At 38.7% G+C, this 26,806-nt stretch overlaps 1 protein-coding gene across 1 annotated transcript in view; it reads left to right on the top strand.

Moving 5' to 3' along the window:
* The first annotated feature begins 9,453 nt into the window (after positions 1-9,453).
* LOC114249998 (protein O-mannosyl-transferase TMTC1) overlaps positions 9,454-26,806 on the top strand; it is a 195,743-nt gene continuing 178,390 nt past the window's right edge. The window contains exon 1 of the mRNA XM_089732426.1: positions 9,454-9,606. The gene's annotated coding sequence lies outside the window, so the exon portion shown is untranslated. The remainder of the gene's footprint in view (positions 9,607-26,806) is intronic.

Here is a 26,806-nt window from a genome sequence, read left to right as displayed (position 1 = left end):
TCCGAGATGACGTGTTTTGGGCGACGTCGACTGCTTTCCATTCTGTCCGCAGGATCGGGAATGTAGTTACCGGCGGCCACGATGAGAGGGTTCTCGTGTCGTGCCGCTTTATCGAAGTGGCGCATGGACGCCGACTGAAGATACTTACTGATGGACTCTAAGTCCAGGTCGTCATGGAGGTCGACGTTCCTGACGAACCACGGGGCTCCGACGGCTATCCTGCAAAAACGGGATTGAATGATTTGGAATGATTTTAAGTGTATGCGGGCCGCGTGAGCGAACACTACACTTGCATAGGTCATGACGGGGCGTATGGAAGTTTTGTAGAGTGTCACCTTATTTCTAAGGGACATTTTACTTCGCCTACATATCATCGGGTAGAGACGTCCTAGAATGAAGGCGGCACGATCGCGTACTGTCTTGATGTGAGGGCGGAATGTCATCCTACTGTCGAGGGTGACGCCTAAATATTTGACCTTCGGGGCCCACGGTATGGGCTGGTCGAACATCGTGATTGGGCGAATGGCGGGGGCGGAGGTGTTGACGCGCCTAGTCGGGAGGGGGATGCTCAGCGTGGTGTTCGGAGGGCGACCCCTTTTGAAGAGCACCGCTGTGCTTTTCGTGGGGTTGATGTCGATGCGCCACTTCCGAAACCACTGTCCCATGGTGGTAGCTGCGGTCTGAAATCGTCGATGAAGCAACGCCTTCTTCCTACACGAGTAGTAGATGGCGGTGTCATCGGCAAAGAGCGCCAGATGGGTCTCCGGTGACCGGGGTATATCATTGATATACAAACTAAATAGTAACGGGGAGAGGGCGGAGCCTTGCGGGACTCCGGCTGTGACGTGACGGGGCCGGGAACGCGTTCCCTCGACTCGATATCGGAACGAACGGTTCGACAAGTAGTCTCGTATGATGAGCACGAGTCTGTCTGGCACTCCCATGTTATACAGTTTGTATATCAAACCGTTGTGCCAGACTTTGTCGAACGCCTTCGCTATATCGAAGAAGAGGGCTCCTGTCGGAATGGGTTTCCGCCTATTCAGCCCTAGTGAGATGTGCTCCGTGAGGCGGTGCACTTGATGGACGCACGAGTGTCTGGCGCGGAATCCAAACTGCTCGTCTATGAGAATTTTATTCGCGGATACGAAGTCCCAGAGGCGTTTACGAAGGAGCCGTTCGTATAGTTTGCCTATCGCCGGGAGGAGACTGATGGGGCGGTAACTCGCGGTTTCGTTCTTCGGTTTGCCCGGCTTGTGTATGCCGATAACGTCAGCTTCTTTCCACGCCGCGGGAAAGATGCAGTTCGTCATAGCAGCATTTAATATGGTGGCCAACATCGTTATCAGTTGGGCTGGTAACAATTTAAGCGCGCGGTTGCGGATGCCGTCGGAGCCGGGAGCTTTCCGTGGTTGTAGGCTATCGATCGCCTCCTTAACCTCGGAAGTGGTAATGGGGGGTAACGCGTCCGAGGGCGGCAGGGAAGCTCTGCGCTCGACCTCCCTGTCGACGAACTCGGTGTGTTCGGGGTCCGCGTGTTGAGTGCTGGTGGTGCACTGCTCTTGCAGTGCATCGGCCAGCAAATCTGCCTTGTCATCGTCATCGTAAGCCGGTGGTTGGCCTGAGGGGCGTACGAGAGGCGGCATAGTGGTGATAGTTTCGGACTTGAGGGTCCTAGCTAGTCGCCAGTATGCTTGGTGAGTGGGCGCGAGTTCTTCTAAATAACTATCCCAGTTTTCGTTTCGGGCGTCGCTTAAGCGGGATTTGACCTCCCGCTGTAAGCGACGCATCCGAGTCCGGTTTGAGTCTGTGGGATATCTATCGTAGGCCCGGATTGCCACGTTTCTGATTCTTACGAGGTCCCTAAGATCGGGGGAAAGTCTGATGCGGTGGAAGCAGTCCTCCACGCTAGATAGTACGGCCGTATTTATAGGGCTTGGCACACGTCAGCGTGTTTACAAGTTTTTTAAAGTATTGAAATTACAATAAAAGGGAAATTACAAACACAGAGTAATTAGTTGATGACCAGATGATCCGATTATCACATTGAATCATTATTATTTTTAAAATAGGTAGGTAAATAGTCATATTTGCGCCGACATATATTATAATATTATATTTTCCCTTATTGAATGTACACGTACCGCCACAAATAGAGAAAGATGGAGAAGTCTCTCAAAAGCCGCAACCAAACATTAAGACTTACGTAACCACGACCACTCCGCCAGGAGTGTACGACTGAGAAGAAGAAGAATAAGATATTTTAGACTAAGCGTGCTGTGATTCTAAGCCTTAAAAATATGCTCATATAGCCATGTAGTTCAACTAAATGTATAAAGTAGATGTTTGTATTATAGTTAACTTAACCATTTTGACTGTGTCAAGAGCGGGGTTTAACATGTTTTCAAGGAAGTCTAACTTGATCCGTAGATCTTGTCATGCATCATCCGTGCAAATCCTTGTGTATCTTCTTTGATCTAATGGAACGAAAGAGCAATAAAATCCAATTTATTCGTTGTTGTCTGTACAGCATTGTGTTCTTGGATATTTTTAACACAACTCACATTTGCATGGTATTCCTTCATCGTGGAAGTCGTTCTTTTGTTGAATACGTACTGGTGGTAGTACCACTTGTGAGTCCGCGCGGGCAGGTACCACCGCCCTGCTTATTTCTGCCGTGAAGCAATAATGCGTTTCGGTTTGAAGGGAGGGGCAGCCGTTGTACTATACTTGAGACCTTAGAACTTATATCTCTAGGTGGGTGGCGCATTTACGTTGTAGATGTCTATGGGCTCCAGTAACCACTTAACACTAGGTAAGGTAGGCTGTGAGCTCGTCCACCCATAAGCAATAAAAAAAAAACGTGTTAGGTTAGCCACACCGTGACAATTAGAAATGGAGTTGAAGTGGTCGCCGTGGTCGAGCCCGGCTAAGGAGGAGAACACACGTGTTAGGTTCCTATTTACTTCGAAATAATGATACATATCGCGGATTTGAGGCCCAGTATATTCGGATCATTCTCTTTGAGCATGCGGGCATCACGAGGGGCGTTATACACTAGGCCACGGAAACCTCAGAATTCAGAACTCAAGAAAAACACAGCTGTATCATACGGGCTGTACAAACTTTGTCTCGCAACAAATATGCTTTTTCAATTACTAAACTGTATGGTTGGTGTATTTAATCTGTTTTTAAAGTGAAATATATTATTTCTATTGTACTTATTATTTGTATTCTAGCATATAACTATTCTTTTCACCGTATTTTTTGTTAATATTTAACAAAATCGATCTTCGTAATAATAAGAAATACTTAGAATAGAATACTTATTAATTTTTTCAGTGATGAATTTTTGTAAAATAGAACGGTGCATTTCAAAAATCTTCAAGTGATGATTTGAACCGTTTTTAATGAACCCGATGGTATATTTTACTCAAACGCTGCTGAATCTATACTAATATGTAAATCTACAGTGGTTTTTACGGATGTTCCGTTATAACTACTGAACCATGCATCCGATTGACTTGAAACTTGGTATCCATGTAGAAGATACATGTACTTAATGAATAGGCTAATATTTATATGAGCGTTGGACTCCCTACACCAGTTGCGGGGGCGTTAATGATGAGAATCTTTGTGGGGGTGAGAAATAATAATGTTAATTTTAAATGCCCAGCGAAGCGGGCGAGTACGGTTAGTCTCTTACTAAATACATATTGTGAAGACTGCACGAAATCCGTTTAGTGAATAGAAAATTATTATAAAAATCGCTGGTGTACGTTTTTCTTTTGTTACACTTTTTCTATTTTGATTACTTTCCTTTTAAGTACAGACAGACGGACTTCACTGTTTAATTATTATCGGTTGATGATCTAAAGATGAAACCTATATAAAAATAAAATGCCAAATGTATGAATGAGCTTTAATTGAGAGCGCCTCGAACGATTCGGTTGATTCCATAATGTTCGTAACTGTCAGTACAAGCTTTTCTGAAATACACTTTAATATTTACTTTCAATTGTTTAAATTTACTTCAAATACTTTTTAAGAAATCCACGATATCTTTATACATTAACTATAGTTATAGTGGAGCGCATTCTTATTAAACGAGCAAAATTATTGATCTAGATAATTTGACTATAGTTGTCCTGCTGTTGTACTATTGCATAGTGTTTCTCAGATTATGCAACTCAGTATTTGATTGTTCTTTCATGACTTATGACGGCATTTTGTTTCTTGGACTGTAGATGTCTACGAGTAATGTCGGTTAACGCCTAGCTTGACGGCAGTCGGAATGCGATTGCGCAACAATGCGCGATTAATTGATTTATATCTTTGTACAATTGCTATTGGCACATTGGAGAAGTCTTCCGGTATGCACGACAGATGGCGCACAAGTAGTTTGTGTACATTATGTAACATTCAGTTACAGCTTCGCGGAGCCTAGTTTTGTATGTAATTAATATTAATTAGTATTATAATTCAAATTAATAATTGTATTAAATAATTAGTATTATAATTAATATAATTCAAATGGTTACCTACAGCGTACATAAAAGGTTGTAAAGTTATTTGCAACTCCGTCTCTTAAAATATAAAGCATGAAATCTAATTAATTAAAAGCTTACGGCTGAACGTGCGCAGTGAAACATCATTACAATTTATTAAAATGTAAATTATGATGAAATATATATTTTTTAAATAAATCTCTTGATCTGTTTATTTTTAGTTCTCAGTTTGAACAACATAAAATTGTATAAATGTTTGGGTGAAATTTTTTGCATACAGAATATTTTATTGTCTTGGACTCTCGACCTCCATCTCTGCAATACTAAGATTTATTTCGAAAGACATTTTACGCAACAAAGAGCCACATAGATAATAATAAAAATTTTTGTGCGTTAAGACAAATTAAAATTTGGTTCACTCACTTTGAGCAGTTGTAGACGTAGTGAAATTTTCCTTTTTGCACCGATTCTTAACATCAAAGCTTGCATATTGAAATTAAAACTGGAAAATACTGCAAACGCGACGAAACCTAATGGAAGTCGAATGGAATCGAGTTTTTGAATCTAATTCTCGCGCCACGGAACTAATTTGTTCACAGCACTCCTTTGCCGGACGCGAATCCAATCGCTGTACTTTTAAGATTCTATTTTGGGATCCAGATATTTAGAATGTTTTGGTTTCTGTCGTTAATGGCGGTTTTCGTTGTTCACATCATTAAAGTGTTAGTTATTAAGAACAATTAATTTAAAAAACTCACAATTTTTGGATATATCTAAGTGCTAAGCACAAAATTTTATAAGGGAAAACAGTTGTTTGTTATCACCGTGAATATCAACTTTGAAGCTTTTATTCGTTTTTGTTTGACTGGAGGGACACTCAATTTGCAATATTTCTCGGATTTGGACCTCAAATATCAGGGTGGGCGATAGAATTCGGGTCATGAAGTCTATGGTCTCCAGTTAAGTCAAGTCCTCAGACACCTCTCCTTATGAAATGCTTGGTGTATCTTTAATGGAGTAACATTTCATGCACGATATCAAACGTTTAGTAGCAATCTCCTTTCAGCTACTACATCGGCTCAAGTTATTATGCCTCTTCTCTACCAAAGAGCTCGATATCTAGACAGACTGAAATTAATATTGGCGATTGTTTCATAAATCCGTACTTACAATTTACAAGGAGAAACAATGCAGTTTAATGAAGTTACATTTCTTTTTAACTAATACAAGCACAAAAACTAACTAACATAAAAACTAAAACATATAACTAAATATTTGCATGCTGTACAAGGAGATCCGCTAATCGTTTCAAGAAAAACACTTTTTTTCACTCCATTGCTTTCATTCATACATTAACATTCAGACTAACCAAGCGAAAGCCAAGAGTCAATGAGCTTTCTAAGTTGCTCATAAGAACACGTATTAAATTTTTCTTTTACTATTGCAAAGTGTCACACAACAGTCGCTTAAGACAGTACTTTTGTAGTTTCAAAGAGGCACGTCGTCAAGTGTCTCACCTCATTACCTTTCAGTACTAAGCTTTGTGCGAGGACTAGTGCTCATTGCGTCGTGCTCGAATGTTCTGGGCCTCGTTTCGTTGCTATTACCGTGTAAAGTACCCTGCTCTGTCGGTTGCAACTTAAGAGCACACTTTTTTTTATTGCGCAACCATGCAGACGAGCATACGGCCCACCTAATTTACCTACCGTTTAATACTCTTCACAAGCCTCGTTTGAAGAAGGACATGTCATAGCGCTCAGGAAAAACACCGTGGAGGGGAGCTCAATCCAAAGCCGTTTGGTATGTGGCAAAATTGATCTATTCTCTGGAAACGCACTGTGAATGAACGCAGTGGCTCCAGGTAGTATGAATAAACTCTAGTCTGGTGGCAGGCGGTGCGATGGTAACTTGCATCTGTGATGTACTTTTTGTATGTTTGGAGATTTTGCATTTGGATTTTTATTAATTGATTTCATAAAGAATTGGTTTATTAATAGTATTGTTACCGATGGTAGGATATACTGTGAGCCAAACGAATACACAAACATTCCCTGTAATTGGCCGCGAAACGTCGACTTTGAGATTTTCGACTTCATTTTTTGATGTGGGTGACGGCATTAAGGTCGTGATATTTTTCGAAAGGAACAATAAAAGGAAAATAAGGAACACAAAATTAAACAGTAAAAGTAATTTTATCGGAAATCGAATAAAATATAATAAAACTAAAAAAAAACTACTCTAAATAAATTTGTAATGGATTAAATGTGAATTTTCGACACCCGCATTTTGGTACAGTGAGTGAGCACTACGAGTAATTACGGTTCACTCATCCTCGGGCGACATTCTCGGTACTAGAAAGCGATTTATGATGCCCCCGGGATTCCACGACGATTTTGAGCTAGTGGTGCTATTATTAGTTTAAATCATTTTTCAAATACATTACATTACATTCACATTGGGTTATTCAAGAAAAGTTCTTACCTGAAGGGTAGGCAACGCACTGGCGTAAACGCTGGTGACCGTGGGCGGCGGTGAATCACTTACCATCAGGTGACCCGTCTTGCTCGTTTGCCTTTTAGTTGTTATAAAAATAATAATAAAATAGTCATATTGGGGACGGCGGATTTTTTCCCATGAGTAATTCGTGCGGAAATATAACATCTATTTATTAATGGAGCTAGTTAGACGAGCTTATGGTCCACTTGATGTTAGAGAAACCTCTTGATGTCAGAACCTGAATAACATCGTCTTTTTTTTATTGCCCTTGTAGGCTGACGAGCATACGGCCCACCTGATGGTGAGTGGTTACCGTCGCCCATGGACTTCAGCAATGTCAGGGGCAGACCCAGGCCGCAGCCTACAGCCAGGCTACCTGCGTCTACTTCGATATGTAAGGTCCAAGTCTATGATTGATCCTTGTACCCAGAATGTGTGTGTATTTTCATTGCATAAGTGAGTGGATGAACGCACGACCCGCCTAAAGTTAAGTGGTTATCAGAGTTCTGACTCTTAGGTTTATAGCAGAACGGCTGCACTCATCAAACCGAAATGCATAACTGTTTCACGGCAAAAATAGGCAGGGTGGTGGTGGTCCATACTCACGCGGGATCATGTATCGTGGAGAAACAGGCAGTTGTATTTGGCACCTTATTTGTTTATAACTCTAACCAATGATATACGGTGTATTAACAGTTCTTGGCGTATAGCTCTCCGATGCTCGTTGTTGGAGGGTCGGATCCCCGTTGGGATTGGACCCTCATGTAACAAGAGGGTAAGATGAAACTGTCTAAATACGTTTCACTGTTCGACCATGTGGAGTACCATCTCAACCAAAAGCAAAAAACAATATAACCAAACTAACTAATACTGTTCTAACCGAAAATCCGATTTTTTCGCAGTCCACGGTAAAGATAGCCACTAATGTCTTTGTGTATTCGTTGATTTATTGTTCATTGGGAACAGGGTTTTTAAAAAAATGTAATGAAAATCACAGTACATACTAAACTGATTATCTATTTAAGTTTACATGAACAATTACACCATGTATATCTTCAGTTGTTGATGGAGAAAACAGCAATAAAATTTGTGCAACTTTTTTTTAAATTCCTTAGTTGGGTGGACGAGCTCACAGCCCACCTGGTGTTAAGTGGTTACTGGAGCCCATAGACATCCACAACGTAAATGCGCCACCCACCTTGAGATACAAGTTCTAAGGTCTCAAGTATAGTTACAACGGCTGCCCCACCCTTCAAACCGAAACGCATTACTGCTTCACGGCAGAAATAGGCAGGGTGGTGGTACCCACCCGCGCGGACTCACAAGAGGTCCTACCACCAGTAATTACGCAAATTATAATTTTGCGGGTTTCATTTTTATTACACGATGTTATTCCTTCACCGTGGAAGACAATCGTGAACATTTGTTGAGTACGTATTTCATTAGAAAAATTGGTACCCGCCTGCGGGATTCGAACACCGGTGCATCGCTTCAACACGAATACACCGGACGTCTTATCCGTTAGGCCACGACGACTACTAACGTGGTTACACGTGGAAACGCATTACTGCTTCACATCAGAAATAGGCGGGGTGGTGGACCTACCCGTGCGGACTCACAAAAGTTCCTACCACCAGTAAAAACACACACAATTCTAAAAATGATATTGGTGCTTACTTTCTAAGCTGGAATCTAAATGCATTTCCTTCGATTGCTCTACAGTCGAGCACTCCCTTAAAAACTAGGTTAGTTTAACTGCTATAACAAAGCGTAGAACATTTTAGATTCGAATGCTTTTAGCGTTTCGTTACAGTATTATTAGCAAGACATTTACTAGCTTGCGCTAAGTGATAAACTTTGAATGTAACGCTATTAGACTTCGTAAGGAAGCACACATCAGGAAATCTTACGTACTTGGACATAGAAATAATATTTGTAATTGGGACACACTTTTACAATGCTTATTTCACTGTTGGTAGGACCTTTTGTGAGTCCGCACGGGTAGGTACCACCACCCCGCCTATTTCTGCCGTGAAGCAGTAATGCGTTTCGGTTTGAAGGGCGGGGCAGCCGTTGTAACTATACTGAGACCTTAGAACTTACATCTCAAGGTGGGTGGCGCATTTACGTTGTGGATGTCTATGGGCTCCAGTAACCACTTAACACCAGGTGGGCTGTGAGCTCGTCCACTCATTTAAGCAATAAAAAAAAACACGTCAAATCACTTGTGAACACATGTTCCACAGTGAATGCAAAGCCATGCAGATCTGGTTACGAACCAGTGTAATATTACTAGGCGGTTTTCGAATTTTCTTCGACACGGTGACCTTAACGTCCATCAGCTGACTACATCCCGTTAGGTCCTTCGCGGTCGCACGCATGCGCATCATCACCGCTGCGGGACCATAGTTTGTGAACCAAACCTGGTCTGCAGTAGGCTTTTATCTGCCACAAGGAGTGGGCGATTTTCGTCGCTGAAGCCGCGAATGCGACGCGTAATTCAAAAATATTTGAAAATAACATTTAATTGAGAAAAAAAAACTGTTTTTGTGTTTTTTTGATAGAGTGAAAATAATAAGGCAGAGTTTTAATGGTTTTGAAGGTAAGATTACATTGATTATACAATTTACTTAATGTTTTAATAATGAAGGAATGTTCTTTTCGTGTTTGAATCTTGTTATTGGTTATTATATTTTCGTTCTTCGGTTTTCTGAGGTTTTCTTTTTCATAAATCCCCGCTTGTTAAACAGACGTATTATTAATTACATTATTTTCTGATCAACTTGAAAATTTGATAAGGAAATTGAGCAATTGATTTGATTGTCTAATATCGTAATAATGTGTCTTCATGTATGATTTTGCAAATCGGTATTTGTTTTTTGGGTCAATCTCAGATTTGATTCTAATAATGATGAATGCTATTTTTGAGATTTTTACGATGTCTGTTGTCGTGTTAATTATATATTACTGGTGGGTGAATGAGCTCATGATTCACCTGATGTGGTTACTTACTATAGATCATGATGTCGAAGTCTCGATTATGTTGTATACCGGCTGCTTCTCCTTTCAAGCCCTGCGTTTGATTGTTTCGCAGCAAAAATAGTCAAAGTGGTACTACCTACCCGTGCAGTCTCAAAATAGGAGTAGCCGCTAGTAAATGGCAGTTGGCGATCATAGTAGTAGGCTGTTACTAATTCGCCGGTGAATATCTTAATTGTCTTTTTAAAGAAGAAAAAAAAAACACGGAATCAAAGTAACGTTACTTCTTGATGTATCTTATTAGTAACGCTGGTGTGGTCAGACAGAGTTTTAATGGGGACCTTGAAATGGTGCACGGCAATTGTTTTCGCTAATATGCAACCGTCTGACCGCCTGAGCATCCGATCATGGAATGTCGGTGTAACCACAGTGATACCATGGAGAGGCAGCTCGTGGAAAGCGAAACTCAATAGACAAGCAGACAGATAAGATGGTAGCAGTAATAGCCCATGGCGTAAAATTCGTCAGTGTACCATACATATCTTGCTGCCTGTTTCTGTTCTCAAATGAAGAGTTCCACAGAAAGCGACAACGTAAATTCCCACGGATCCTGCAGTGGCTGTGGTGACTTCGATGCAGCTTAAGGGCCAAGATTTCTGGGGCTTCATCGTCACTCGATAGTTGTCCCGAAAGGGCTTCGTTGCGAGAATACAGATTGATTTAATGGGATACACTAACATTAGAGCAAATAAAAAGTGATCTACGTATTTTATTCATTTAGATAAACTATTTTGATGTACATAGCTTCTAAGTTAGTTTATCACTACAATACAGAGGCGTATTGTAAATACAAATAAATAATTATAATTTGTACAGGTGAGCCTAGTTCGGCGCTGGATGATCGTGTACGATTTTGTTTATTTAGGTACTTGCCGGAATATCACTGATAGAAATAATCTATTGTACTTTTTATTATAAATGATCCGATGAGTTGTATTTTTTGCAAACTAAATAAATTAGGGGGTTTGGGGTAGGTGGGTTTGATTTTGAGAGTAAATCTTAAACTAGATAGCTTATTTTATTACGGATAAACTATATGATACTTTATATTTTACTGAGATTACGAAAAGTTTGAAATTTAAAAAGATGAAAAGAAAATCTTCTTCACTTCTATTTGCGTATTGCGTGACCACAAAAATGAAACATAAAAGCTTCATTTTTATAACAATATTATTATCTACTCGTGCGAACCTCAAGACTAGCCTTTATAAGTAAACAAGCTGTACTTTGTTTACTACGAAATGCTGAATAATTTACCAACTTAGATTCGTTTTAACTAAACTATGCGTAATTTTGTTATAAATAGTTTGATTGAATGAAACATCTATTATGGTTTATTATGAACAAAATTTTCGACGTAAAAAGTACTAGGCGGTTTCGAGGGTTTTGTTAAGGAAACAGAAGAATGGTATTAATGATAGTAAATACCTTCTGATTGGCTAACAAATGCAGCAAGTCGGGGCATTACCAGATTGCTGCTTTCCATTAAGATTTCTCTGGCTTTAATTATTCAAATTCATGATTGCCTCTGACAGAAATAGTCAGAAAGGGGTGAGACCGGTGAACATAGGAAAATATTGTTATTTTTTTCATAGCTTAAAATGAATCCCATATTAAGGAGCTCACTAATGTCCTATGTCACTGGAGCCTTATCAGTTCGACCAGAACCAACTTTATGTCTCTGAGAATTGAGTAATTCCCTTCATTAGCCAAGTAACGGAGACCTTGAATGGGTAGTTAGGAAAAAGGGTGAGGGTTAATGACGTGTTAATTTGGGACGTAACTGTTCACTCTGATAAGTCAGCGGTCTGGTGGAATCTTCCAGAAATTGTTTCGAAGGCTCCTTTAATTAGAGGGAAAGTGTTCCGTTGAATATACGTATGTATAGTACGACTTTTCTGACTGTGAGCTTTTTGGCCGTATTTAACTTTGTGATACATTTTTGATACCTTCCTATAAAGAGCAGCCTAAGTTCGGCTTCAATGATATTTGTAGTTCCCGCTCATAGACTTCGGTGATAGCAGCGACACAGCTAACGACTCTTATCAAACCTCATTTGAAGTAGGAAACGTCAGGCAAACAGTGCGCTCGGCAAACACCGAGAAAGGGATTGATTGTTGGATGGGACGCAATAAAGACCTTTGCACCCAGATAAACGTAATGTTTCGTAATGTTTGTAGGTTGTCGGAATGAATGTTAGTGCCGCCTCCTCGTCTACATGCGATTTCATGTGAAACGTCAACAGCTCAGTTCAAACCATAGATTATACACTTAATATAGTTCAAACTGGGCAAGGAAATTCTTAACACCAGGTGGGCCATCAGTTCGTTTATAGTACCAATTTGAAAACCACCCATTGAACAACTACCTGCTATTTTTAAGGCAGTTTGTCCGCTGACAATACTAATAGTTTCATTATTCCAACAGGAATAATGCCTGCTTATTTCTACCGTGAAGCAGTAATGCGTTTCGGTTTGAAGGGCGGGGCAGCCGTTGTGCTGTAAAAACTGAGACTTATAGCTCATGTCTTAAGGTGGGTGGCGGTATTTACGCTGTAGATGTATGGGCTCCGGTAATCACTTAACACCAGGTGGGCCGTGAGCTCCTTCACCCATCGAAGCAATAAAAAAAGAAAGGCGAAGCTATCATTACATCATACAAACTAAAATTTTATATTTATATTCTGTCATAAAAAAGGATATAGAGCGAAATGAAGTGAAGTTAATTTATTTGAGACTGTAATCAATTGGAATCAAATAAATGAAATGCAATGAGATAAGATGAAACGCTCGGTAGAACGGTAGATATTTACTGAGATTTTAGTGTAGTTTTTGGAGGGACCTAGGAAACCACATCTAGCGGCATTGCTTAACTTTCCCACCCTTGTGTACTTTGACAGATGGTAAACACAGTTATTACAAGTTTAAACCTGAAGAAACACTAAATTAACAAATAAAAAATTCACACAGCTTCGCTCCCCGCGTTTTTACCAAATACTTTTCCGTGGACAATTCGGAAAATCCCAGATCTGCGACGAATCTAATAAAATCTCATTTGTTGAAATTCATCAAAAGGCGAGTTTCAAAGGCTTTAGAGCGTGCCAAAGAATTAGACATAGTCTCCGTGGGCAGTCGCAAAAACTAAGTGCTTTACAAACCAACTGTAAGTTTCGGTAGTAATTCAGTACGGGATTTTGAGAACCGTTTTATAGTATTTTATCATAATACCCCGCTCTATAATGGTTCATTGTTCCGTTCAAATCGAGAATAATGATGTTTATACTCGTAGATAATGTAAAAGCGCGAGCCGAGTTAATTGTAGCCCTTTGATTCTTTGATGAATATTCGCAGAATCTACTCGTTAATGGTTAATGGGGGCAATGCTTAGAAAAGAAATTCAATTGGGTTTTCAACGATCGTTTTCAAATACAATTAATTTTGGTAGGGTTCATATTTAAATGTTAGAGCGCCGTATCTATTGAGATAATTATATGTTTCAAGAATGCTGTTTCATTATAAAATATAAAGATAAGTAATTCTATTAGATCTGTGCTAGATGTTTTTGATTTACGAAATTCACGATGGACAACGGATCTACTGATAATAAGGATTGTAATGTGGTTCTAATACCAAGATTGAATGTACCCCAATCGTTGGGCTAGTGGCTTGGAGAGAAAGGGTGAGGCTTTCGCTGTGAGCCTCGATATTACGAAGCTTTCGACAGGGTCTGGCGTTTCGGGGACTTCTGTCAAAGTTACCAGCATACGGAATCTTCGAGGGACTCTGCAAATGGAAGGTCACGGATGGATGGAACATCTATAGTCGTCGCTGACGGTGGCTAGTCCATGATCACTAACGTTGGCGTTCCACAAGTTTCGGTGCTTTCCCCCAAGCTTTTTATCATGTTTATAAATTACATCTGAGCATTGGTATGCGGATAATAGCACGCTGGGTGCGCGTTATACTGGCCATGAGACGATTGAAACTTATGTCTGAGTTGTAAGGGGCGGGTCTCCGAATGGGGGCATTGAATTTAGTTCAATTCGAACGGATATCGAAAAATAACTTCTAAAATTTCCCTTTTTAAGTTTGGTTTAAGTCATTGGTAGTTAAGAACTATAGAAAACACTTTTTTTTTTCTACCTAAGCTGATAGCCTTGAGAGCCTATTTCAGCGTAACCTTAACTAGTAGGTGAGCTCACGGGTCTCAAACCGGAGTGATGCTAACACTGACCCTAGCACGAGCAGACCACCGGATCGGAAACGCGACCCTCTGAGAAGATCCGGCGAGAAACTCAGTGGGCTAAAGAAAACACAGTCTCTTGCTTAGTAGATAACAGAAACCTTCAAAATCATTATCGATGACAGTGTCTTTTCTAGCACAGTTTCAATATCAGAGTTCAAGGTTGTTTCCTCATTCGCCTCATTGCATTGAAACATATTAGATTGCCAATTCGTCGTAAATAATTTTATGGAATTAAAATTGCTTTTAATGATGTAATCTTACTAAAGAAATAATGTTAGAACTGGGTCTAACAATAAATATTTAAGTTGGAGACATGATTTTTGTTAAATGCGCCCAAAATTTATTGTAATAACTCATCGTAGAGTGTAAAATGTGGCGCACAATACAATCCTCACCTAGATATGACGCCGCAGCTCAAGTGACGCCCTCTAGCGTAAAAATAAATAAATAAACTATACCGTTTACCATTCTCTAGGGTTTTATATCTACGCTTTATGGGTTTTCCGTGTTCTCAGGAAATGAGATACGTGGCGCGAGTTTATAAGGCACTTATTCACTGAACTTAACTAGTTACAGAGTTTGTGCCTACTGAATAGTGCCTACTGTGTTTTATTATCATTTTGTATTGGCAGAGATATAGATGGAAATATTATTAGAGAAACTAACTCTGAGATTTTACTGGTCGTTCCTTTATCGACCACGTCTTTGAAATGCGAGGAATAGTTCTTTAAATACTCCAAATCTACTCAGTACCTTTATAACTTTAAGAAAAAAACTTTAGTTTAAACTGTCTTTTTTTTATTGCTTACATAGGAGGACGAGCTCACAGCCCATCTGGTGTTAAGTGGTTACCGGAGCCCATAGACATCTACAACGGAAATTCTGCCATCCACTTTCAGATGCGAGTTCTAAGGTCACAGTCCCAGTCTTACAACGGCTTTCCTGCCCTTCAAACCGAAACGCATTACTGCTTGACGGCAGAAATAGGCGGAGTGTTAACTATCCCCGCGGACTCAGAAGAGGTCCTACCACCAGTAGATGAAGTCCCACCGCCAGTCCTGCCTTATAACATCATTTCTTAGTATTTTTTTGGTTTGACATGTCAGTGTTTATACGCTCGAAATGAATGTTTAAAATATTTCATTCCTTCTTAAGATGGTGTCATCATATAGAGTTATTGATCTAAGACGAGAAGACGACCCACTTGATGTTAAGCAGTTACTGGAGCTCATATAAACTACGATGTGTATTTGTCCAACTTTACAAAAGACGAGTGAAGTCTAAACAGTACTGAAATAACTTTACTCTAAGAAAGCTAAGAAGCTTTACTCTTGTCTGCCAGCTGTACCTAATCTGTAGTTCATTGAACTTGAATATTTTATAAAAAAATATATTTTTATTAATTAGATGAGTGAACGAGTTCACAGCCCGCCCGGTGTTACGTGGTTACCAGAGTTCAGACATCTGCAACGTAAATGCCTCCGCACACCGTGAGATAAGAGTTCTAAGGTCTCAGTATAGTTATAACGGCTGCCCCACCCTTCAAAACGAAACGCTTGCTGCTTCACAACAGAAATAGGCAGGGCGGTGGTACCTACCCGTGCGGACTCACAAGACGTCCTATCACCAGTAATACACGACTTATCTAGTTAGTACACGACTGTATTAACAAGATACTGATGCTGTTGTTATTTCATTAAAATGTTAAATAAATAAATTATCGCGCTAAATTCCATGGTCACTTGTAAACGACCATCGTGCCTCGTACTCTTCAGATGATTGTTTCAGAAATAAAAACAGCGTGTGTCCTATATTGAATTTATGACTTCTAGCTGAAGAAGTTTTAGAGTAGCATCAGGGAATCGTGAGTGCGTACAAAAACTTTGAGCATTAACGTGATCATCTATGAACTGTTTGAATGAAAAACATTAGCACACACTAACATTAGTTCGAAATTCTTCTATTTATTAGAATGAATGAATGAATGAATGAAAATTCTTTATTGCGCAAAAACATTGTACAAAGGCGAACTTAACGCCATGCAGGCATTCTCATCCAGTTAACCCTCGTTGATGAAGTGAAAGATTCAAGAAGTGCGTAGCTGTGATAAAGTTAATACATGGCGATAATTTAAAGAATTATAGTAGACACGAGTGAAAATAAACACTAGGTTATAATTACTAAATAGGTAGATAAGAAATACATATCAAATAAAATAAATTATATAAACCATAACATACTACAAAACAATCAAGCAATCTGTGCTTTGAAAAAGAAATCATGTACTTTCGAAAGATTAATTTTTTTTAGTAGTTCTTCTATTTGTTTACTTTATCTCAAAACTTTTATACGGTTTAGTATATTCTTTGTTTTCCACGAATCGTAGAAATGATTAAAACTACTTTAACGATTTAATATCGCGTATTTTTATTGTCATTATATTATTTCCGACAACTAGAATACTTAACAGGCTTAAAATTTTTTTATTAAGTATACTCTTGGGACTTAAAGGCAAGGGAAAGATCTTCCAGCGGGTTACATTTCTCGGTAGACCGGCGGACCATATGTTATTGTTGAACTTGTATGTATGCAATCTCACCTAAAAATTGCCGTTACGGAGATTCGGTCATCTGTTAAATATCTTGTGTTCAACGATGACTGCCGTCACAGATTTAGAATAATTAACTGATCTCGCTATAATGGCGGAATGTCAGAATGAAGTCACATTTTTTCTCAAGCAGACGCAGTCAACTCTATTGAGAAGAGCTATCGTCAAATATCATTATGCTAGCTATTATAAATTTCAAGCAGGTGGAACTCTCATGTGAGTCCGCACGGGTAGGTACCACCACCCCGCCAATTTCTGCCGTGAAGAAGTAATGCGTTTCGGTTTGAAGGGTGGGGTAGCCGTTGTAACTATACTGAGACCTTATATCTCAAGATGGGTGGTGCATTTACGTTGTAGATGTCTATGGGCTCCAGTAACCACTTAACACTAGGTGGGCTGTGAGCTCTTCCAACCATCTAAGCAATAAAAAAAAAACCGTTTTGGTATTTTTTGGGTCAACTGGAATTAACCGTATTTCCACAAACGGGTTGGGTTGGTAGGTGGAAACCCGATATGTCGCATGTGAACCGCCTAAAATTCCCTGTCCCTACAACTGAACTGAGGCAGGCGGGGCTCTAGAGACGAGTTTTGCGCGGAGCACATGTCTCTTCACCCGGATATATGACCCAAGAGACGCCAAGCCAACGGTTGAAAATCCTTGCGTACTGCTTTTTAAGGCATCTTTGCAGTAGAGTAGTATCAGATGTCAACAATTTCGGCCTTATTCAAGCAAATGCTTTTTAAAATTATATTTGTTACATTTGAGATAACAAATATCACACATCGCTGCCTGCTGGAAAGTACATAATAAAGACCACCCAGTCAGTGGCTTAGAAACTATAACTCTATGTCATTAGTCTTAACACAGCCAAGGTCATAATTTTGACGACGTTTATGCCTGAACTTAGGTCATTAAATTACAGCGGCTTCGCAAATTGAGCTTAAATAAGTTATGCTTACAGTGACCTTTGGGGGAGTAACTTGACGTCGCTGAACTTTTTTGGGAATCTTGCTTTGAGATAATTAGAGGGGCTCCAGTACAAGTCGGATATAGGTTTTTTTCATGACTGAAGGATTAATGTTGGCCCGAAGGCCTTTCCAGTTTCACCAGGATGGGTGGACGAGCACGAGCTTAGCCAGTACAGGTGGGATTTGCTTTGAATTTAGTACTTACTTGGTTCTCGTAGGCGTTCAAGGTTTAAGATTATAATTTGGTAGTCTACTGTAGAATAGGTAAATTTTAATTCATTACTGGTTAGATCACCAGCTAGGTCACCAAATCGACTAGAGCATGTTAAGCTAATTAATGTGACTAAGCAACGTGTGTTAAGATTTCCAGAGTTGGCGAAAGCGACCCGCTTCCTATATACCCGTCTCACAAACTGAAACATAACAAAAAATCCATTCAAATTCTCAAATGTACTTCAAACTTACGACCTTGTAAGTGACATTCAAGCAATAGAAGAGCGACATTTCTATGAACAACCAGGCGTCCTAAATAATTCGGAAATTGTTGAACATTTAATGCGCGGCGATACTGCAGACGTGCTAACGCTAAGGGCGACAATCCGATTACATTGTTTGTGAACCTTATTGCCCGGACAAGTTGTAAGAGAGACTTACAAAGGTCTCTCGCTTGAGATATTTGCATTGAAGTTGCCGCCTCACGACAGCAAATATGAGGATTTACATAAACATGTACTATGTGGGTGTTTTATGCATATGAATTCATTTTTACTCAATAATATTCGTTTTCGGTAAGGAATTGAGGGATTCACCTTATTTCAAATCGGTTCCGACCCTAAACGAAATACCGGAAGTTTTCATTAACCTAACGAAATGATTTTTCCGGAACAATAGCATTCGATGCCGTTGCCGTTCCACGCTTGATAAATCGCCCGTTTTTATAGATTCACGAAAATGTCAATAACAAAAGCGTTTTGTGTTACTTGAACTTTCGCTGGTCAAGGAAGGTTCCTTGCTAAAAGAATTCGATTAACGCGAATCATACCCCCGGGATTCAAATGACTGGTGACCTTGACCCGCGGGCCTTTTGTGTAATACCTATTTCTTGTTTACGTTCGTAGCATTTTGCATTTGAATGGTATATTGTGAAATTATTTGAAGACGGTCAGCTCTTTACGAAAATGTTTTCTTTTGCTTGTTTTCCTTTACTTTTATTCGTATGGTAATCAGATTTTCACGAAAATGAAACTGGATTTGCAAAAATAATATCGTATTTGATGTTGCGGTTTGAATTCCTAATAATAAAAACGCTACATTCAATGACTCTCCGATCTTGAATTTTCTCCTGCGTATATCGACACCGAAAATACAAAACAAGATTAGCTACACCCAGATCTTGAATATCAAATTTCTTTAACAATACGCTGACTCTGGACGGGAGCGAATCAAAACTCAAATATTTATTTTTTCAATTTGTATTTGTGTGTTTATATTGAAAGTCAAAATAACTCGATTTCACCTATTTCGATACGACTGATTTTCAATAAGAGTCACGAACCAAGACGAATTGGCGAAACAAACTCAGCGGGCATGCTATTTTTTTTTAATTTAAATAAATGTTTGCCAACATAACAGTAAGTTAAATACCGGTGGACTAATGAGGTGTTTCAGAATACATTCCCTGTTTTTTTTTCACCGAACTCATTTCGGGCGCAGACGTCGTCTTAAGACATAAAACGTAACATCGTATTACTTATATGATGCCTCCCTCATAACCCCGACCTCGGTACTTTGCGGGGCAAATTAAAAATAATACACTCCCATAAAAACGTAAGGCTTCATTTAATCATCACACAAACAGCTATGTTTTTACAAGCGTTGCTTAACACGTACAAATTACGGTGAATGGAGCGACCGCGGGAGGCGGGTACAAATGCTGTCATTTCTCATTGCGTATCGCTGCCGGGGACGTTTGCCGTAGACCTACGTCGTACTTTAGCAGGAATTGCTCGAGTTCATGCTAGCCTGGTACTCAAATTTTGTTTGTATTATGAAAATGTGAAGTTATTGTTGTTTGAATTTAGTGTTTTCTCGGAGACTCGTGCGGAGGAGGAACTTTGTCTTAATGTTTACTGGTGGTAGGACCTCTTGTTAGTCCGCACGGGTAGGTACCACCGCCCTGCCTATTTCTGCCGTGAAGCAGTAATGCGTTTCGGTTTGAAGGGTAGGGCAGCCGTTGTAACTATACTGAGATCTTAGAACTTATATCTCAAGGTGGGTGGCGCATTTACGTTGTAGATGTCCATGGGCTCCAGTAAACACTTCACACCAGGTGGGCTGTGAGCTCGTCCAAACATAAAAGCAATAAAAAAAAAAATTCTTGAGGAGCTATGAGCAATGGTTTTCAATCTATTTTCTTCACTTAACGTCCTTTACGGTGTAGTCAATGGACCCTAGTCACCACTTAACGCTATATGAGTCACAGGCACGCGTAACTATCTACGGTTGCAGAATTATTAATAGACTGATAAATTTAACAGAATACGGTATGGAGTTTAATAATGTTTGCGAAATTAATTAACGCTGCAATAAACTAGAAGAGGCGCTGAGTGATGTCGGTCGCTCTGTTACCTGCGGATTATTAATAGCAACGGCGCTTATTATCTTTATTAAGCATTTAAAAATAAATTTAAATAGACTATTATTAACAATTAAAAAAAAAATATTTGAAATTGTAATACGCTTTCCTAATTTTTGTATGACAATCTTAGAGTTTAGCCAACCTTACAACAAGGTACTGGTTGCATACCACATTTCTAGAGAAATGTAGACCTTACTTTGTCTTTCATATTATAACTGGTTATATTTTGTGTCTGCTCCGAGACTTTTACGATCTTGCTATTTATAAGTCTGGAAGTGATGTTAAGACCGATTAAGTGATGCAACTATTTACAAAGTTCGAATCCCGGGGTCATTATACAAAACTTTGGGAAATTCCAATCATCTCTTACGGTGGGAAGTGGTGATGGAAAAACTTAGTAAAATACAAAATACGGAACAAACATAGGCTTGCGTTCCCGAGACTCTATTCAGAAAATAAATAGCTCAATGTAGGGTCCTATGTGCGTACATACCTTATTAACAAGATTCACTAAAATCAATCATTCAAAGGCTAATTGTGCTGCAAAGCATTTTTTGCAGTTTGGGCTTATTCACTTTATTCAGATAGCATTTTCTGGGAATTAGGCGCTTGCTCCTAACCTGCTCGATTTAATTCCTTCATTGTAGTTTGGTAATGCTGCTTTTATAGTGCGCATTTTATTATAAGGGATCTTAAACAATATAAATTATAAGATACTAAAACTTGTATTTGTTTCGCCAGTACTATTGAGTACAGTAGCTCTGATACCGGTAAGCGTTATGATCACGGATAATCTCATCAAAATCTACTCAAAATACTGGTTGAAATACATTTAATAATACTATTTATAATATGAAGTAATTGTCAAGAAGTGTCTTAATGACTGATGAACTTTCATCAGTCATTAAGAAGCGGGAAAAGAAATAGACTGATCCAACACGAAAACTAGAAGCTGTGATACATTAAGCAGTCGAATTGAAATTCCTAAGGGATACTTTGTAAGCACGCGCTGGATTCCGACGCGGGAAGTATGCCGGCTATCTGCCGCAAATAAAGTGCTGGAGTTTATGGTACCGGAGTCAAGGTTGCGGCGGTTATACGAGCGGGTAGCGGCGACAGTTTCCACGCTTGGGAATTGACAATTTAAGAACCCTACGCGTCTAGATATTGTCAATTCTTTCGCTTTATTTGTAACTTATGTGGTAGTTGTAGATTATGTTGATGTTGAGCTTAAAGCATTTTATATTCAAATGTAGTCCAAAGTACTAATACTGGAATGATGCCAGGAGTATTAAAAGTAACTGACATAAACAATGGATAAAGAAAATTGATTAAAATGTGTTTATCAAATATTGTTATGTCAATTTATCTAATACTCCCATACTAATTTCGTTATTTTGTTGGTATTCATCTTTCTAGACAGACTTTAATATTTTTTTCGTTTTCAAATTTTGCTTAACGGAAACATTAATTGGTGTGTTAAGATAAACCTTTACTGGTGGTGGGACCTCTTCTGAGTACGCACGGGTAGCTACCACCACCCCGCCTATTTCTGTCGTGAAGCAGTAATGCTTTTCGGTTTGAAGGGCGGGGCAGCCGTTGTAACTATACTGATACGTTAGAACTCATATCTCAAGGTGGGTGGCGGCATTTACGTTGTAGATGTTTATGGGCTACATTAACCACGTAACATCAGGTGGGCTGTGAGCTCGTCCACCTATCTAAACAATAAAAAAATAAAAAAATCTTAGGAAATTTGGAATATTGTCGAAGACCGAGAATGATCCTGCTCATCTAATCCAATCCAAAAACCATATGCCTTTTAGCCATTTACTCGCTAACAATAAAGACTCGTCTCTATGTACATAATGTTCTAGGTACACCTTGAAACGGCTAGCGGGTTAAGCGCTTCAAGATTACATTATTTCGTTTAAGTGTATGTGTGTGTGTGTGATGCACGCTCATCGCTTTCTCTTTATGAAATTTTAAGCTTTAAAATTGTCAGCGCATTTTAAATTTTTACGAAATTTAACTATATTGTTGATTAAGTGTGTTCGCTGTTTCACTCGAGCTTAATTTAGACAGTAATGGATATACAGACTAGAGTTTTATGACGTACAAATATCGATTTTAACGAAGAGGCGAACGATAACGTTTAAAACGAATAGTAAGTTATTCGTTTATTTTTTAAATTCTTTACGTATGGTTTTTTGAAAGAAGACACGCGTCTTGAGTGAGTTTCTACTACACGGAGTACGTTCAGAGTTTGTGCTTCTAGTTAACTAGTTCAGAATACTTTGTCAGTCAGGTAATGTAGGTACTGTTAGCCGCCCTACGCTGTTATTTCGGGTCACATTTTTTTATACTTGATATTTTAAATGGTGTTTTTAGAATATCAAGCAAGGGCACTTTATACACGTTTATAAATACGCGTTGTATTCCTACGACGGCGTTTCAACTCTATCGTCTAAGTAGCTTATGAATACACTATCATAGGCTACAGTATTACTTGAAAATGAGCCACGCCAATATAGTAATATTTCAATTTTGTACCAAAAGTATTCAAATACATTCAACTGCTTAAACACAGGATTTCAATTTTCCGTTTTTCGCACGGCTTCAACAAGGCTAGTCATCTAATTTTTTTTTTAAATATACTGAAAAAGGTACAATCAATGTGAACTGTGCAATATGCACTTTTAATAAATTAGTAACGTCACGTTGTGTACTCTGTCATATCTCGTACGATAGCGGTCGATAAATAAAACCTGAAATACTCAACTTCCGAAAAATACGGTCGTTGATCGTTGTCATAGAAAGCGTTCTTCTCTTAAAAACAAAGTTGTGCTCGAAAAAACCAAACTTAATTTGGAGTTGAGGCTTGCCCTCGAGTGCGGGCCCTTCTGACGATCCGGGGCGCATCATTTATTCAACCATTCGAGTACCAACCCTTACACGATGGAATTGAACGCCCTAAAAGTATTTAGATTCCAGATATTTGATATTTGCTCTGTCAAGAACAACGTTGAGTGCCTTTTTTCAACAAGGGGAAAAACTTCTACAATACCAGTTAATTCGGATACTATTGAGTTAGTAAATATTCACAAACATTGCAAGCGGTAACCTAACCTATACTATATCTTAAGAAGGAGGGAGCCTGGAGATCTTTGAGGTCTGGAGGTCTTTGAACCTAGTACAGACTTCAGCTCTTTCAAAGGCTTACAAAATAAATTATAAGGTTAATTTCCATTTGTATTTGTACCTTTAAGAGAGAAATAAATAAATAATTATCATTATTATTATTTACCTTTGTAACCACTAGAGGGTTCTACAATTGAAATAATTGTGCAAAATTAACCACTAAATATTAATTAGTGATTACAATTAACTTTCTTTGAGACATTAAGATAACTACAGAGACTTTTATCACTCAATCGACATATTTTTGAACAAATGGTCTGTCTTCTGGTTATGCCTCCACAAACTCTTAAATGTGATGCCGCTGTCATCTGACAGGAGGCGTGTGTTTGAATGTTCTTTATAAACGCCGAAACCTGACATTATATTACGTTGTATAGTCACTTGAAATGCCAACATATCGTCTTCTCGCAATAAAACTGTATAATATCAAAACTTACTAATTTTACAGGAGAGTGTTTTATAGGTTTAACATGTGATATTTTTAATATTGCTAACCATCTTTGCAACATTAATTTTTTTTTTTTTTTTTACCAGTTACATTATCTGTCTTTTAAATTAGATAAAATTATGTATTAATTTTGTTAATAGTAGACAAAATATAGGAAAACTAAAAAAAAAAAACTAATACTAACCTACGCTCTTTTGATAGTATTTATGAGAAAAATACTGGTGATACAAAATGATTCCGCATATTAACTCAATTTCGAATATTTTTGGAAATTGTACAATGCGAAAAGACGATATAAATGTACCTCTTAATAGTTTTCATTGAAACATCTACCAATATGAAAGCCTTAAATCAATTCCCCGTTATTATATTATTATGTCGACAAAATCGATCAAATTACGTTATTGAATCATATCCGATATCCATTAACGTCGCAATCGATAATTAACAAATACAACGCGATGTCTATAGTTAGTTTATCGAATCACGTAACTGTTAGTTGTCACGGTCTAATGTAGTGATTTGGAGATTGTTTTAAACATTTTGGGTAGTATATTCATTTCAAAACGTAGTTCTTAAGGTTTGTGTTTCGCTCTAACTATCCAGATTAGTACACATATTTGACCAGTAATCGACCGTGGGTGAGCTGGATCATGCAGTTTTATTTTTTCTATTACTAATAGTAATGTTAATTTTCTTAAAACCTTCAATTAATGTGGTAACCTTTTCATCAACGATAACATGCAAACTATTAATACTAATTGTTTTCTCATTAATACCAGAAGAAGCCGTTTTGGATCTACACGAATCTTTGTTGACGTTAACGCTATGGGTAGAATAACTCGCACTAATACTTTTAAGCGCATAACAGAGCTAGAGGCCATTGGTTGAAGTTCCAGATTACAAGTACCAAATTTTCTAATGAAATAACAAACGTTACAATTATGTCTTAACAAATGTTCTCGGTTGACTTCCACGGTGAAGGAAGAACACTGTGTAATAAAAATTAAATCCACAAAATTATAATTTGCGTGGTAGGACGTCTTATGAGTCCGCACGGGTAAGTACCACCACCCTGCCTATTTCTAGCGTACTAACTCCTCTACTGAAGTACGGTAGTTAAATAAAATTAAACCATCATAATCCAAATTCATGGAATACAAAAAGACGTTGCAACATTTACGCCCATTTCACTTTTAATACCTCATTTATTCCTAACTTTTCGTCCGGCCCTCCCTTAGATCCTCCAAGTTGGTATAAATTTCGCGAGTTCACGAAACTCCGAAAAGTTTCCTTGAACAAAACCAGAGAACAAGTTTTAAGTCCCCTCGTTGGGACAGAGCAAATGACGCGTTAACCGCACACCCGATCACTGTTCGAATGACGCAGGTTTGGAGATGAGCCGTCAGTATTACTATGACGACCTTAAGTGGACTGCCGCAAATATCTATGTCTAATAACTGATAAGATTTTTCTGTCAGGAAATTCGAATCCAAAAAAATCATGCAATTTAGAGTAAAAGACACAGAATATGGTATTTCTGGATTAGTGATCTGTCGTTTCAACTTTGATGGCTGTTCTCTTATCACCCATTCACAATTCCTCTCTACTTGTCTCTATTTTCGTCAGTCTTGAGTAGTTCAGGTTTAGGTATGCCGGTAAGTTATGCTGTCAGTTTTGATAAATGGGTACACCTACCCAAGACCATGTGGTTTTTTTCCGTCGACATGGCATACTACCGTCAGCTTTTCGAGGTTGTCAGGATTTCTGCGGGCAATGTGTCCAAAGTAGCTTAGTATGTGTTGATAATAGATTGTAGACAGCCTACTTGTTAAGAGAAGTTCTTCGAGAATTGACAAATTTGTTCGATGAGCCATGGGATGCGTAGCACACGTCTCCAACATCACTTCTGAAATGCCTTGATTTCGTATCTCTTCTCTTTAGTATCGTCCAGGATTGAACCCCATAATGGAAGATCGAGAAACCAGTGTGAGTACCAGCCTTATTTTTGTTTTACTGGATGTATTGCGATCTTTCCATCTCCCTTTCGCTGTCATATTCACTGCCAGAGAAAGAGCTAACCAATTTAATTAACAAATTCTAGGTTTTTGAGTTCGTTAGAGCCAATTATGGTACCGGGATTGTTTTCCACTAGGATTTTTGACTTTATTCACGCTGAGCTTAATTGTCACACTATTACTCGACTCTTTAAAACCAAGTGATTTGTAGTGTATATCATAGAGACCTACCAACAACAATGTTAAATTATTGATATTTATTTTGGAATAATGACATCACGTGCTCAAAGGCAAATGCGCAAAAATTATAATGCGCAAACCCTTTTTAGGCGTTAGCGTTTTCATTAACTCCACAGCGCAGACTAGAGAAAGGGAACATACCAATATTGTTCATTCATTCTAAAATTTACTAAAATGAGATACCTACGCATAAATACCTAAAACTGTTTTTTTTTCTACAAAGAAAATCTTAAAAACATTTACGTTAAAATCAACCTTTGCCTGTGTTTGTCACAAAAGTACAAAGCTAGAAGCTCGTTAAGTTCACTAGTGCGATCACTCGGCACAGACTGAGAATAATAGAGAATATTATGCGCAGCTATTTGTCGTAAGCAATGCTTATTTCTCTTTGAAATA

This window comes from Bombyx mandarina, chromosome 13 (genome assembly GCF_030267445.1).
Source record: "Bombyx mandarina strain Sakado chromosome 13, ASM3026744v2".
NCBI lineage: Eukaryota > Metazoa > Arthropoda > Insecta > Lepidoptera > Bombycidae > Bombyx > Bombyx mandarina.
Note: the sequence above shows the minus strand (reverse complement) of the source record. Positions and strands in the feature narration are given on the sequence as shown.